At 42.1% G+C, this 15,004-nt stretch overlaps 1 long non-coding RNA gene across 1 annotated transcript; it reads left to right on the forward strand.

The window, feature by feature from the left end:
- The first annotated feature begins 272 nt into the window (after positions 1-272).
- On the forward strand, positions 273-14,488 carry LOC125990243 (uncharacterized). Its single transcript, XR_011087867.1, has 3 exons — positions 273-479; positions 2,663-4,536; positions 11,247-14,488. It is a non-coding gene; the product is annotated as an uncharacterized lncRNA (long non-coding RNA).
- Positions 14,489-15,004: the final 516 nt, after the last annotated feature.

Genomic DNA, 15,004 nt, shown 5'->3' on the forward strand with positions numbered 1-15,004 from the left:
CCTGCAGAAAGAGGTTCACTTTATTACTACTTTGGGTATGATTATTGATTGTTAGTTTGGAAAACCTGTAATTGTTTGCTGAGAAAACAGAGGTATTTGTTTGCTGATACACTGAACAGTATTTTGGTCAAGTTAAAAAAAACATTTGTATGTTTTTACGAGTGTATGTAAAAACCTTAAAAAACAAGTTCAATCAATGCTATAAATACATGCCGATAGGGTATTTCTGTATTGATTTATTGTAGATTTCATATACTGCATGGATGGTCTGGAAGGTAACCGTAAACAAGTTTTACTGTGCTTTCCACACAGCGCCACTTTTTTATTATTTCATTATAACGTGTGACTTTACTTTGAGCACAAAAGTGGAGAGGTTAGCTGCGCTTTGATTGCAGCACTCCCACTCCAGTGGAGTTGATTGGCGTTTCATTGGGTCCTGGGTCACTTATCGAGGTTAATCAACACTATTTGTCTCACAGGTAGGCTCCCTAATGACCGCCAACCAACTGCCACTGTTTACATTTTAATGATTTTGTTCCGACTCATTAATCCGGTGTCATTGTTTGTGTGAACGTGCACTATGAGTAGCACTCCAGTGTTGTGTTTGCTAAGTCAAGGACGAATCTGCAAAAAAATTCCGGCTAAATCAATTTTCACTGATAAACTGGGTTGGTATGTTTGTCATGAGTAGACATACAAAAAGGTTTTTAAACGTCATGGAATAAAATACACAGAAAGTCTTGTGCATTTTGGTCCTTTAAAGTTGTAAAATGAACATACTAAATTTGTACAATTGCTACCGAATTTGATGCTAAATTGTAGAAAATTTGACTTTTTGGTGCACGGCGGAGAGGTTTGATGATACACCTTCGATTAACCCTCTGTGAATAAAAGTTAAAAGGCATACATACAGTATTCAATTTACAACTGAGGTATTTGTCAGATTTTTTTGTGAGGAAAAGCTGGTTGGAAAATGGATGGATAGATGGTCTGTTAACTACTTTGTTCGGCCTCCTGTTTATTTTGGTGTACTGTCAACTGTCAACATCTGGATGGCGACACACTATTTAGTTTGACACTGAATTTGAAAGAAGAATGAAATCAGGAAGTATTTCAGCACAGCCTAGTTTTTGATGACTAAAGAATGTCAAATCCTCATCAGTCCTGCTTTTATGCCAACAAAAAGCGACGGCTAATATTGTATGTCATTGGGCATCAGTATTAATTAATTTAGGTTTCTTTAGCCAAAAATAACCATTCCTATTGTGTATTTGAGTAGGGTATTTCTATATCTATAGCAGAGGTAGTCTGGAACTTAACCGCCGTGATGGAGGAGGAAGTCTCTGTAACAGTAGCACAAATGTAGCACAGCACATTTAAAGAGACAATTTTGTGGCAAACGTTTTCTGTGTTTCAAAGCAATGTGCAATATTGCTTGAAAAGAAAACCTCAAATTTTCTTCACAAAAAATCCAATTTCATACTTTGGTGAATTTTAAACCGTTATCTACAATATTTATTTGTAAGCTTGTTCCAGTTGTAATAGGCAAATGGAACACCAGGCATGGATGAGTTTTACCACAGGATGGCAACACTGTACAACGAATAAACATAATCTGCCATTATTGCCTGACCTTCAATTCTGCACTCAGACTGAAGAATGTAATATTTTTTGAGACTCTATTAGTGCTCAGCCAGTTATACGAGGAGGAAACTTTTTGAAAGGATATTTAATTTAGCAAGAATTCTGAAAGCCAAACATCGGGCGTCCTTCTTGGCACCTGCCTGACACAATTTTAGCAAATTTTATACTAAACAAACTTTGGAGAGAAATAACAAACATAGCCTCTTCGCTGAGATCAAGCGCTAATGGCGCCCAACACGTAACAGCCAGAATATTCAAGGATACCGCGGCAGCCATTAGTGGTGCAAAATGGTAAAAGCACTGGGTGGCAGACAGATGAGGAAATGATAAGAATTGTTGAAAAAATAAATAAACAGAAGGCTTATATTCTTGCATTGGTACCTCTCAAAATTTACAGGAACCTTGACCCAACAAACAGCTTCATCTTCGACAAAAAAATGTCTAACATTTTCTATCGAACATGCTTAAAGGACACTTGATTTATGTGTATTTATTCAAAACATAAAGCTATAACAATGAACATGTACTGGCTTGATCTTAAAGTGGAAGTCAACCGATTTCCAGACTTTCTATTTAATCTAAAATTGCCATCCTTACTTAACTGTGGTTTTTGAACTTTAGTCCACCAAGTATTATTCTAGAAAAAATATGTTCAAAACATGGCATTTCCTCATTTAAGGGAGTCGCCATTTTTAATCTCGAGTCGCAAGAAGATTTTCAAGCGCATTCTGCAATCGACGCACTGTCCTCAGCTGCAGGGGCATTCCGTTTTTCATCCCCCTGAGACTGATGAATCATCTTTAACTCTCATTCCAGAAATGTAATGTCAAGCAGAATACCGTGTTTGTACTGGTGATTAGACAAGTGTATTCTTAAAAAGAATTCCTTTGGGTTGGCTTCAGCTTTAATTATTTCAGCTGTTTTAGAGATGGCATGAATTTCTTACATGTATATAGGTATGAGTGAGAGTGCAAATGGTTTTCCATCTCTGTGTGCCCTGCGATTGGCTGGCAACCAGTTCAGGGTGTCCCTCGCCTACTGCCCGATGACGGCTGGGATAGGCTCCAGCACGCCCGCGACCCCCGTGGGGATAAGCAGAACAGGTAATGGATGGATGGATGATATTTTTATAACATAATTGTATTCTGTAGAAATTATTGTTCTAATCACAACTCCATATTTTCTCTTGTAATGTATTAATTATATTTAATTGCATTTTTTTATTGTTGTTAAACACAATTTGTTTTGTTTTAGAAAAAGTATCTCAGTGGAAAAGGACACATCTTGATTTCTTTGCTTTTTTTTTAAATCCATCAGTGAGGTGTGAAGATGCAGGTAAGCATATTATGTTACCTTCAAACTGTGCCAGACAAGCTATCATCATTAAGTTTAAGCACCTTGACTGCTAACTCATAAAAAGAAGAAGTTGCAGAAAAAAGTCAAGTTTTAATACGCAACGCGCACAAATTGCCTCACGGTCGGCGGTGAACAGAGCGTAGGCCTATTTCAAGGACAAATGCAGAAAGAGAGTTCTATTAAAATTTTGAATTAACGTCTGCATTATTATGTATGCAGAGTGTTTCACTCTTGGTTGGCCAAACTGGAAATAATCAAGAGTTAGCTGAAGTACTGGCAGGTGGATTCAAAGGCATTATATTCCTCAAGTGTGTACATGTACCAACATTCCTCCTGAGACAATTGCAAGAATCACAGTGTGATTAGCATGTCATCTTCAGGCAAATGAAAATATGTCACATCATAATAAGCATCCTTATCAAATGAAGATGTCTGGGTTTAATAAGCCTTGGCCAAGTGGTCGAAGAATGTGGAGTGCATGTGAAAAGAGACACGGCTACGAATCAATCGACTATTAGTAATATGTGAGAACACATGACAGCCTGATCTGAGATACAAACCCTGGAACGCAGGAATTGCAGGTCAGTGATGCTGTGTGTGTGTGTGTGTGTGTGTGTGTGTGTGTGTGTGCGCACGCGCGTGGGTGCATGTGTGCATGGTACGCATCCATCCAGGTTTTCTTTGCGAGCGTGCTGTTTTATTTTTAAGTCCTTATTTCTGCCTGTAAAGCTGCCATATTTAAATTTATTATTTCTGCCATAAAGTTGTCTTTCACTTTGAGCTACAGCCCTGCCTCTTGGTATTGTACAGTAATAATAAGTCAAGTCAAATTATTGCATATAGCCACAACTTGATTGTAATAACTGAGTATTAGTGATGTTGTGGATGTTGCTATTGCAAAGTTTTACGCTTGTTTCATCTTGAGCTGAAGTTCATTTCAAATGCTCCATCATGCATCTCAATCGGATGTGTTTATCATATAAATTGGACAAACAGATTTTCCCCAATGGCTACCTGAAGTCATTGGTGTTTTAGATGTGTAATAAGCTGTCCAAAGTCTCCCTATTGTTGTCTCCCATCTCATGCTTTTATTTCTCCAATTGCCTTCTCAGAATCAAGTATGTGGGGATGGTGGTAATGCCCCTCAGTTTAAGCCTTAATGAAAGCTTTGCTTCGCCACTCGAAATGTGTTCCTTCACATCAGCATTGCTGAAACTGGAGATGCTGCAATGAGCTCCCCTCCTGTGATCCCAGCCCACCCACCCACCAAAATGACGCCTGTCTCTGTGCTCATCAAGGTGGCATTGAGGTGCCTCAGTGTGGTGATTTGAGGAGGCTGGAGAGTTGAAGCGATTTCTTCTTGCTTGGTTTAATGTTCTGACTTGACAAATCTGACCATTGTCATTTCCCCTTCAATGCCTTTGCAGTGGCTATGAAGAAAAGCCAAAGGAGTGTGGTTAACTACCGTCAAGGAGAAGAGCTGCAATTGCACAGCCATTTCACAACAAGGACCCCTACCATGTGCCCCAAAGCGGTGTGAGTAAATGTCAGTAAGCGTCCTACTGGGTAAGAAGTGACAATGGCAGCAGTAAAGCATTTTGTGCCAAGACAAAATGGGGAAGAAGCCAAGGATGTGCAAGATGTGCACAAAAGTATGCCGGTGCTGACTGCACACTTAGACATGCAGAAAAAAGTGTTGCTGCTGTTGCTCTTCCATTAAAGCATTATGTCTTTTTCTTAAATACAAACTAAACAATATAATTATACGGTACAATGTAATGCAACGTGCTGGCTTACGCAATGCACGTCTACGGCAAAATCAACATTGTTAGTTAATTTAATATAGCCTACCACTACCGCTGGTTAGAACAAATTGTAATGCACTTTCAATTGCTTTACTGTACAAATGGTATGGATGCAAACACGCAATATTCACAGCATAACCATTCGCAAGCTGCCTATGGCAACGTATATCTTACTCAACATGAAGACCGGCTGATGGTTAACAATGCAAAACAGCCGGCCACCACTGTCCTGAGCCAACATGGCCAACGTTACTCTTTCATTCTCTGACAATGTCAATCAACAAGATAGGAACCACTATTTAAAGCGCCACACATTCAAAGCCACAGTTAACAAGGCTATTGTGTCGAATATCACACTGAGTGACCTCCGATTAATAAAAATGTTTAAATCCATCCATCCATCCATCCATCCAACTTCTTCCGCTTATCCGGGGTCGGGTCGTGGGGGCAGCAGCTTCAGGAGGGACTCCCAGACTTTCCTCTCCCCAGCCACTTCATCCAGCTCATCCCGGGGGATCCCAAGGCGTTCCCAGGCCAGCTGAGAGACATAGTCTCTCCAGCGCGTCCTGGGTCGTCCCCGGGGTCTCTTACCGGTGGGACATGCCGGGAGGCGTCCAGGAGGCATCCTGATGAGATGCCCGAGCCACCTCATCTGGCTCCTCTCAATGTGAAGGAGTAGCGACTCTACTCCGAGTCTCTCCCGGATGACCGAGCTTCTCACCCTATCTCTAAGGGAGAGCCCGGACATCCTGCGGAGAAAACTCATTTCGACCCATAGCTCGTGACCATAGGTGAGGGTAGGAGTGTAAATCGACTGGTAAATTAAGAGCTTCACCTTTTGGCTCAGCTCTCTCTTCACCACGACGGACCCTCCTCTCCAGCACCCCTGAATAGACCTTACCAGGGAGGCTGAGGAGTGTGATTCCCCTGTAATTGGAACACACCCTCCGGTCCCCCTTCTTAGTAGAGGGGAACCACCACCCCAGTCTGCCAATCCAGAGGCACTGTCCCCGATGTCCACGCAATGTTGTAGAGGCGTGTCAGCCATGATATCCCTACAACATCCAGAGCCCTTAAGAACTCCGGGCGGATCTCATCCACCCTCGGGGCCTTGCCACCGAGGAGTTTTTTAACTACCTCAGTGCCTTCGACCTCAGAGATTGGAGAGTCCGCCAGGCCTTGCTTCCACAATGGAAGGCGTGTAGGTGGAATTAAGGAGGTCTTCGAAGTATTCTCCCCACCGACTCACGACGTCCCAAGTCAAGGTCAGCAGCACGCCATCCCCACTGTAAACAGTGTTGACGTTGCACTGCTTACCCCGCCTGAGACACCGGATGGTGGAACAGAATTTCCACGAAGCCGTCCGGAAGTCATTCTCCATGGCCTGGCCAAACTCCTCCCACGCCCGGGTTTTTGCCTCAGCAACCGCCGAAGCCGCGTTCCGCTTGGCCATCCAGTACCTGTCAGCTGCCTCCGGAGTCCCGCAGGCCAAAACGGCCCGATAGGACTCCTTCTTCAGCTTGACGGCATCCCTTACCGCCGGTGTCCACCAGCGGGTTCGGGGATTGCCGCCACGACAGGCACCAATGACCTTACGGGCACAGCTCCGGTCGGCCGCCTCAACAATAGAGGCGCGGAACATGGTCCACTTGGACTCAATGTCCCCCGCCTCCCCTGGGACGTGGGAAAAGCTCTGCCGGAGGTGGGAGTTGAAGCTCTTCCTGACAGGGGATTCTGCCAGACGTTCACAGCAGACCCTCACAGAGCATTTGGGTCTGCCAGGTCGGACCGGCATCTTCCCCCACCATAGGAGCCTGACCAGTGGTGGTCAGTTGACAGCTCCGCCTTCTCTTCGCCCGAGTGTCCAAAACATGCGGCCGCAAATCCGATGACACGACTACAAAGTCGATCATCGAACTGCGGCCTAGGGTGTCCTAGTGCCAAGTGCACACATGGACACCCTTATGTTTGAACATGGTGTTCATTATAGAAAATCCATATCGAGCACAGAAGTCCAATAATAGAACACCGCTCGGGTTCAGATAGGGAGGGGGGGGGGCGTTCCTCCCAATCACGCCCTTCCAGGTCTAACTGTCATTGCCCACGTGAGCATTGAAGTCACCCGGTAGAACGATGGAGTCCCCAGAAGGAGCGCTCTCCAGCACTTCCTCCAGGGACTCCAAGAAGGGTGGGTACTCTGAGCTGCCGTTTGGTGCATAGACACAAACAACAGTCAGGACCCGTCCCCCCACCTGAAGGCGGAGGGAGGCTACCCTCTCGTTCACCGGGGTGAACCCCAATGTGCAGGCGCCCAGCCGGGGGGCAATAAGTATACCCACACCTGCTCGACGCCTCTCACCGTGGGCAACTCCAGAGTGGAAGAGAGTCCAGCCCCTCTCGAGAGGGCTTGTACCGGAACCCAAACTGTGCGTGGAGGCGAGTCCGACTATGTCTAGTCGGATCTTTTCTGCCTCGCACACCAGCTCGGGCTCCTTTCCAGCCAGAGAGGTGACATTTCATGACCCAAGAGCCAGCTTCTGCAGCCGGGGATCAGACCGCCAAGGTCCCTGCCTTTGGCCGCCACCCAGCTTACACTGCACCCGACCCCTTTGGCCCCTCCCACAGGTGGTGAGCCCATGGGAAGGGGGATCCACGTTTCCTTTTCGGGCTGTGCCCGGCTGGGCCCCATGGGCGAAGGCCCGGCCACCAGACGCTCGCCTTCGAGCCCCGCCTCCAGGCCTGGCTCCAGAGGGGGACCCCAGTGACCCACGTCCGGGCGAGGGAAATCGAAATCCATTTGTTTTATTCATCATAAGGGGCTTGTGTGAGCCGTGCTTTGTCTGGCCCCTCACCTAGGACCCGTTTGCCATGGGTGACCCTACCAGGGGCATGAAGCCCCAGACAACATGGCTCCTAGGATCATAGGGGCACGCAAACCCCTCCACCACGATAAGGTGACGACTCACGGAGGGGAAAAAATTAAAATGAATTTAGAAATTCTTCCTCGACTACAGTGGACCTCCATACACTTTTTTTTTCAATACTGAAACGTTTTGTTATTTTGGTGCTGTTGTCACTCAAACAGCAAAAGTGAAACAACTTATCTGTCACTGGCTAGGTTCTATAGATAATTTCTCTCTAATTTCTTTCATATTCACAGTGAAGTATTTATCTTAGTTTTTATTAGGCTGAAATTTCTGTAGAATATCCAAATAACAAATACTAAATGAGCTCAGATTGTGTGTGTATTTTGGATGCGCGCTCTCTCCTGACGCGGTATAAACTTTTGACCTTGTAGGGCAATGCGATTTGATGGTAAATGGTTGTCATTTGGTGCGCCACGCCTCATGAAGCCACCCTCTTTTATTACCACTCGTGTTTATGCCCCCACTGATCACAACATTGCAGCAGTGCTTGACTAATTTAATGGCCTCAGGCATATTAACAAAAACATTGTAGATTTCATGGATGATTATTGCACGCTTTTTCAAAGCGAGGCCGTTTTTCGTTGTCAGATTGAACTGGGTGAGCAAAACCGGGGTCGTTCTTCTCAGTGCTTGACATGTCCTCTGAGATCAGCACTGTCTGGCCGCCGTGTTCCCGTTCCATCGTAAGAGCAAATACAGTAGCCCGCAGCAGTTCTACTGGTCCGTGCTGATAAGCTTACATTGAATTGTATGGTTGTATGCCCACAGGAAATGCCACCAATCAGGTTAGAGGTCTGATAGTGTTGATATGAAAGAGCATTGGAAGGAGACACAATGGTGGTTCAGTCTCTGTGATCATTTGTAGGTTTGGCACTCTAGCCACTTTCCATACCCAAAAGTCAGCTGCATAACGTGAGATTGTTATTGTCCTTAAATTTACATGGTGCGATCAACCATTTCCACTCTCATCATCTGAAAAGAACAAGGGAAATTAAAGTCAGGCAGCCAAACAAAGGCCTGACTCTGGAGGTGTCTATGTAATGTCTATTGTGAATTGTGTGGACTTTATCCATTTTCAACCACAGAAAAGATTCTAATGGCCAATACTTCCTTTACCAACATGATTTGAATTTAAATCTCCCCCCCTTTGTACCAATCGGCTATACATTTTAAGGATGTTTTCCTTTGCATTGTATTGACAGTAACACAAACGTTCTTCTCCCGACACTCCACTTCATGGCCCCCTTTTGTAATCCTGTGCCTTATTTTCAGATGTTCATGCTAATCGTGCTCCACATATACAAGTCTTTAAGCAGCATTGTTATCAAATCTCATACTCAGTTAAAAAATACATTATAAACTGATGTTTCAATCTGCATATTTAAGAAAAGTAATAATTGAATGATCATTGAAGCCTCATGCCTTTTGGGGGTGCATAAAATTTGATGCTGCATGTTATAAAAAGTATCATACATCAAAAGAAAATTATTACAGAAAATTCTAGTTTAGAAAATTTTGTTTTTTTTATAGTTTCTATTTTATTTTGGAAAAGTTAAACATGAAAAAGATTTCTCTGTCAACAGGGTCCCTCAAGCCTGTAGTTAAAATTTGCGATGGCATTATCCATTGTGTTTGTCCTCTGTAAATCCAAGGTAGACCTATTAGGGCTTCCCACTGGGAAAAGAATCCTCTCGTGCTTCCTGTCCTGAAGCTGCCCTCTTCCTCTCTGGGCACAAAGCCACAACCTGCTGTTTCTTCAGGCGCTCAACGGCAGAGGTGGAGTCGCTTCGTTTGAACGTCTAAAAATAGAAACCCAATATCACCCCTAATCTTGCTGAATTCCTCACAACATGGGCAAATTGCTGTCCAGAACCACCTAACAAAGTAATTCCAGATGTCATGTCTTGGAAAGAGTTTCAGTGTGCTTTTCACCTTGAATTGAAAGTCGTTATTTGGAGAAAGTAGCAGCTGTACATTGACAATGGAAGAATTTGTCTGTTTATGCACTTGGCACGTAATCGCTCATAAACTTCACAGCAGTGGAGCTTTTATACCAAGACTGTAGACCAGGAAAACTACAATAATCTTTTTGATGGTCTACTCTGTATTTTTTCCAATGGCACCAAACAGCAAAGAGAGATGTGTTGAAATTAAACTTTAACAATGTTGCTCAATTCACTTGCGTGGCCATTTGCACTACTATTAATATTTATATGATTATGACAAACATTAATCATGAAAAACATTGATATGTACATATTCACTCCACTTTAATTGAATTATCCTTCAGTTTTAAATTTAAAAACAGCTCCGGTAACAGCCCTGTGAGACCATTCTGTTATTAAGGACTATATATAAATAAATTTGACTTGACTTGAATGAAACTTGAAATTCTGTCACTCAGTCATCGTGACTTAAACTTAGTCTGTTATTAAATCGCAATTTGACAGGACAATTTTAGGACCGTCAAAGCTTCTCCTTCTTCTTCTACTGCGGTGTCACTTTGGCGACAGCCAATTGGCGTATTTAAAAATATTTACAATCAATAGTTATATCTCTTTGACTCAAGCATTCAATAAACAAACAAACAAAATATAACATACCGTGAAGACCTTGTAAACCAGTAGTATACACGTACATACTAAATTTAAGATAATTAAAGTACATCACACAACATTATGCTCTTGCCTCTCTCTCTCCAGAGATCTTTCTTACAAAGGTACCATCCGGCATGCACTGAAAAAAAAAAGTTGTTGAATTCACCTCAATTTTATTTAGACAAGTGGTTGCACGGGATAGAATTATCTGAATTAAGATAAACTTTTTAGGTAGACGATACAAATACTTTAAAAGAATTATGTCGATCCAGATTATGTTATTCTATGCAACCACTAAATGAAATACAATTCAACACTGTATTTTTCAGTGTATGCGACCCTAACCAGAAGCAATTGTTTACCAAATAGTTCTCAGTGTACGTGACCCAAACCAGAAGCAATTGTTTACAAAATAGTCTTGAAAAAAATAATTTGGGCAAACTTGAACAGAAAACCATAACCATAAAATGCAAATAAATACACATACTTGAAATAATAGCGTAAAATATTTCCGTTGTCATGGCAACAAATCACAGGTAATACGAGCGCCAGCACATCTGCAAAGTTGTGAAGCATAACAATGTTGACGTTGGACTTTAACTTAATCCTACTTCAAATATAAAGCATGAAGTGAACACCTCTGGTGAAAGTAATAATTTTGACATGCAGACGGTGCATTTGTGACATGCTAAAATGATGTGACAGAATCTTCAGCGGCTGCCTCCATTGAATGAAGACATCAGCAATGTCTCATGACTACAAAACATTTGTACCTCCACAGAATTTCTGCTTTGAAGAGTTAGGAAGTGGACATAGTGTTGTCAGAGTGGTGGCAGAGTTCCAATTACGACATTGAATCCTGTTAAAGGTGTTGACAAACTCTCATATTCTCCCTCCTCCATTTAATTCCTTGCCAGATGTCCAGCAGCCGAGTGCCCGGCTGCTCAACCGGATCAAGACACCCTGGGGGGCCAGTTTGCAGGTGGAGTAACCTGGGCAGTAATTTGTTGAACATGCTGTTGACTGAGAGCAATGCCAGACACTCCTGCTCATCTGTTAGACCACATGCCGAAGTACATCAAAAGTAGTGTGTATTCTGTCACTAGATTGTTGCAGGATCATGAAAAATTCTATCACCATCATTTTGAAATATTCTTTTTTACAGGAGTTCACCAACCACAATTTTAACAACAGCAGTGAGTGCCATTGCCGTTATCCACTTAAAATAAATGAAAATCTGTAGATTCCAGTTTATAGCTGCCTCTCGGACATTAACTGCTGATGAAGTCATTTGAAATATTTTCCTAACCAAAACAGGAGCACATCCAGAAAGATGGTAATGTGGAGTCTTACTGCCTGTTCTAAACAATTTCTTTGTGCAGTACTCAAGATGATCTTGTACGATGTGGTGGTTAAGTATTGATTAGTATTAGACTCCTGACGTGTAATCATTATGCAATCTGGTATGCGTTCAAGTTTAGGTTCGGCCCATTCAGTTTCAGTTCTTGCTGTTTTGCCATACGTCTTTCATATTTTGCTTCAAACTCCAGTTTTGCTTGAAAAACAGTCCATGCCTCCTCACATCTGCAGAGGAGTAAATGCTGTAACCACACCAATATTTGCTGAAATATGGAATGAGAAAAAAGTAAATTTGTGAGCCTGTGAGGAGCAGATTTTTCTGCCGCCGCTGCTGCTGAAAACATTTCATATTTCATCTTGATTTCCCCCCAACACACACACACACATATCATCTTAAAATTGGGGGGCTGCTTGAGCATGATTTAATATCGCAGCCAGAAGGTTGGATTGATTGTTTGCGCCTGCACATGCACAACGTTTTGCCACATTTAAACAGAAAATACAGTTTTTCTATTTGGAGATGACTTAAAATCTATATAGAGAGAGGCTTTATGGCTATGGTGAGAGATCATTTGAAAAATAAGGTTGAGAATCACTGGCTTAGAATTATAAAGTAGCTCCTTTCAAGGGACCCAAGCACGCTTAACAATAACTCATGGCAATTATTAAAATATTGAGCATGGTAGAGGCACCATAGGCAACTACCTCCCTACTGAGTTAGAAGCAGATAGCGAGCAGGCTTGATTGCAAACAACAGCATGATAGAAGACGCAGTTGAAGTTCGACAGTCAGGCGAGGCTCCTTGTGCGGCAGATACTGGCGAAAGGATGGCAAACAGAATTGCCATTGGCAGTGGGGGAAGTTAACTGCCCATTTTCATTCAAACCTCATGCTATTTTCAGGTCAAGTAAATTTAAGAACATGAACAAATAATCAACACAGTATACATGAGCGTCATAGTATAGCTGTATTTTTCTTTCTTTCTTCCCATAGACTTTTAAGTATTAGATGAATGACAGAGGGGAAGTCAATAAGATAAGTCAATAATGACAAACAAACAAACAAACAAACAAACAAACAAACAAACAAACAAACAAACAAACAAACAAACAAACAAGTTGTGCATTTCCCTGTTGCTTGGTGCAGTCATTTTTATAGTGAGTGGCTTGTTTGTATTGATTTACTCTTGTTTTTCTCTCTGCAGAACAACCAATTCTGACATCTATCTCCAGGATGAGCATTGAGGACAGGGTGCAGTATCAGTGTAATACATATTTCGTTCATCCATTTTCCAAACCGTTTCCCTCACAAGGGTTGACAGTGGAGTCTATCCCAGCCGATTTTGGGCAGTAGGCAGGGGACACCCTGAACTGGTTGCTGCCCAATCGCAGGGCACACATGGACGAACAACCATTCACACTTACACTACTACAGGCAATTTGGAGTGGTGAGTCATGCATGCATGTTTTTGGAATGTTGGAAAAACCAGTGTACCTGGAGGAAACCCATGCAGTCAACAAAACTTCACACAGAAAGGCGGGAGCCGGAATCGAATGCGCAACCTCTGCACTGTGAGGCGGACGTTCTAACCATCCCGCCTTGTAATACATATTCTTGAGTTGAAAATTATTTTAAAAGGTTAATTAATTGTAAAATCAAGTTCACATTATCCATAACATCCTTTTCCCCAAAAAACTAGTTAAAGAAAAATACGGAATGGTTTTTTTCACATTTATTTTTATAATTATGGCAAATGACCAAGTTAAACATCATTCCAGACGCATAGTTACCCCAAGTGAACTCTTTCTCTTTACAGGACTTGCTTGGAGTACATTAATAATTTACAAGATATCCCTTTTATCTCTGATACATGCATACTAGAAATGATCTATCCGACTGTCAGAAGAGCAAAGAGCACATCTTCCACCTGTTATACACATTTAGAATTTTAAGGCCTCGATTAATTTTTAAAATGTGCGCCTACATAAAAAAAAAAAAAAAAAAAAAAAAAAAAAAAGCTCACCACACACATTATGTTTATGCCTCTATTGACAGTGCAGAGTCTCTTGGCTCATACCACAGATAAGAATGAGTTTACAGTAGAAAATTTAATGGTCCACATCAAAATCACACTATAAACACGCTCACACTGGACGTATGCGCCATGTAAAATACAAAAGGATACTTAGAAACTTATTAACTGCCTTAAGTGCTGAACTGACTTGTACCCGGTAGATATTTACACGAGTTACTGATTACACTTGGAACAGGTCTGCTTGCTCAGAAGGTGACCTTTGTATTCAGCATAATGCTGCAGTTAATATCATTAACTTAATGGATGATTCTGCTACATGCCATGACTGACTGAAATGCCTTAAATCTTGTGCTATTTGTCATTGTCATGAACATATGTCCAGTTTTTTTTATGATGACTTCACCATAATGACTTCCCAATGGGCAAGAAATAGACTATAAATGTCTGGAATTCTTTATCCTTTTGAGTTGCTAGGAACAGTTTCAACCCAAAATGGCGAAAGTCATGTATCGTGGGAGATGGAAAGGCGGATCTCCCTTAGCGAGATAAGGTGAGAAGCCTTGTCATCCAGTCGAGGTTCAGGTGTATTGTGTTAAAGGTTTATATGTACGCATATCGCAGACATGCAATGATTTCCTTATTGAGCTTTATGATTTTATTTGAATTTGACAAGTCAGATGCAAGCTTAAATGTGTAACGCCACTCAATGGTTGGAAATTGTCTATGGGAATTACAATTAATTAATAAAAATGCCCATTCTTTTCAGGGGTGTCAAACTCTGTAGTCATAGCTTCTTTTGGAGGGCCATTACGACTGTCAACCCAAATAAATTTATGAGCACCTCATATTATATACAGTAAAAGCTACAAAACAAACTGACAAATAACTCGTTTTCAAATCAGACGAGTAAAAACTGGTCACATATTTAATAAAAAAAAGATATTATTAAAAGTGAAGACAATTTGCAATTCTAGTAATGACACACGAATATGATGCACAATTTGTCTTTGCGGGCCACATAAAATTATGTGGCAGGCAAAAAGTGCCCCCCCTGGCCTTGAGTTTGACGCCTGTGCTTTAGGTGTTCGAGAAATAATATTAAAATGATATCGATATCACTATCGTCAACATCCATTTAGCAAATTGCATGTTTTTCGAAGATCGTGCAGCCCCAGTCTCACTGAGCCCCAGAGGAAAACCCAGGACAAGCTGGACAAAGTGGCTCGCGAGAGAGAATTTTGGTCTTCCTTACTTAAGCTGCTGCCATCACAACCTGGCCTC

This window comes from Syngnathus scovelli, chromosome 1, assembly GCF_024217435.2.
Source record: "Syngnathus scovelli strain Florida chromosome 1, RoL_Ssco_1.2, whole genome shotgun sequence".
Lineage (NCBI taxonomy): Eukaryota > Metazoa > Chordata > Actinopteri > Syngnathiformes > Syngnathidae > Syngnathus > Syngnathus scovelli.